The 1,909-nt window shown below is 45.7% G+C and overlaps 1 protein-coding gene across 1 annotated transcript in view; it reads right to left on the bottom strand.

The window, feature by feature from the left end:
- Window positions 1-411: 411 nt before the first annotated feature.
- The window catches only part of LOC306832426 (uncharacterized protein), a 13,128-nt gene continuing 11,630 nt past the window's right edge, over window positions 412-1,909 (bottom strand). The window contains exon 3 of the mRNA XM_079357092.1: window positions 412-1,909. This exon is cut by the window's right edge and continues 476 nt beyond it. The gene's annotated coding sequence lies outside the window, so the exon portion shown is untranslated.

Consider the following 1,909-nt stretch of genomic DNA (forward strand, 5'->3'; position numbering starts at 1 on the left):
ACAGATATTAAAGTGGACCACACGAACAGCTCCTCTGTTCCAGCTGCAGGTGGACGACGCTGCTGCAGGACTCCATCAGTGCAGCTCAGACTCACAGCACGATGTTTTAAAGATGTTCAGCTGCTTCACACATGATGAGTGTGTTTGCTTTAAGGCATGAACACAATGATGCACCTCTCCCTGTCAGCTTGTATCTGATCACCTGTTAATAAGAGCAGCAGGGTCTGTGAATGTTCAGGATGTAAAACGGTAGTTTTATCTTTTCCTGAGGAGAGAGTGAGCCACGAGGGCTTTAACAGTGAAACCTTGGTGAGAGCTTCAGGTGCCTGCTGTGGGTTTGCAGAAGTTTGAAAGTTTCATTCAGTGGAACATTTTTACTTTAAATAAATGGACAAACACTCGTACTGAATTGTGTTGCAGAGCTGGAATAAGAATAATAAACTCACTAAAGCTGCAGATCTACGAGTGCAGGGGAAATAAGCTCTTTGTACTTCTGCAGATAAATTCACTGTGTTCCTGTCAGGATAATAAAAGGCCTCATTACACCACTTGAACACTTTCACGCCTTTTGTTATCCTGGAAATTGAAATTCTACCCGTGATAACCTCCCACTTAAGTTGTGACACACTCCTCCAGAGTTATAATAATGTACCCGAGTCGTCTCGGAGTGGAGCTCCCACACGGAGAGAAACGACTCCGAACGTGATCGGATTTCTTTGACAGAGAGCAAACACAGACGTGAGCAGAGAAAGTGTTTTTCAATTTATTGTGTTTGTGTTCTTTGTGCAGCCGAACCCGTCACCTCAGCCTCTCATTAATCTCCAGCCTTACACACACAGTGAGGACACACTCGAGTCTCTCATGAGTCTCATGAACTGCGTTCACCTCGGGACAAAAACTGCATCCAGAAAACCTCAGAAAACAAGAAGAGGAAGGAGGGAGGGGCATTTTAAATCAAGGTCACAATATTCACCTTTAACTAGCTGCTTGCTAATCCGTAGCATACTGGCTTCTTATTGGTCCTTATTAATCACTTCTTAGTAGACTTTAAATGACTTAAATATTGACTTTATGAGGTTTTAATGTGCTGTGTTCAGACAAACAGCGAGTTTAATCGCTGAATTGATTTGTGTTTTTTCATCCTGTCTGAACACACAAACATCTCGTGTCTGCTGGCTTCATCACGTCACACCTTCACAGCTCGATCAGCAGGATCGTTTGAAAGATGGGGAAGAAAATGAGTCGTGAATAATGTTTTCATCTTTCTCTGCCGAAAGCTCAGGACAAGGACGCCAATCTTTGGATGACGTTACAAACAGCTTCAGATGGATGGCGGCCGTGTCGTGCAGGTCGCAGAGAGTTGAGTCTTTAATGATAATAATTTCCACTGTCAGATGACTTTAATGATCATCGGTTTGTTTTAAAGCAGGTTCATGAAAAGACAGATAAAAGCAGACAGATGAAGGACGCAGACTCAGACTGTCGATGCTGATGGTCGTGCTCTCCGGCCGATGATGTAACGTCACATAGTTCCGCTGTAACAGCCGTCAGCAGGTTTCGGCGGGCTGTCTGGAGCCTCGTCCCTCCGGGGGGGAAGCTGAGTTCCTGTCCTCGCCCGACACGTCGTGTTTGTGAACAAACAGGCCTCATGTTTGTGTCCTGGAAATATTTTAACAAGCTGAAACTGTCACTCAGAAAATGCCAGGACGGAAATCCTCAAACGACCTTTCAGGCATGTTGACACGACTCTGCAGCGAGCGCCGTATTGATCACAGTCCAGACTCAGGTTGGCACACGTCTGCAGCTCGTTCTGGTCCCCGGAGTGAAAGGCTGTCTGCGGGGGCCATGAAGCCATCCTGCCTGTTTAAGCTGCAGGAATTCATGAAAAGTCGTTTTCCTGTGGTCGAGA

Source organism: Symphodus melops, assembly GCF_947650265.1.
Source record: "Symphodus melops genome assembly, chromosome: 12".
NCBI lineage: Eukaryota > Metazoa > Chordata > Actinopteri > Labriformes > Labridae > Symphodus > Symphodus melops.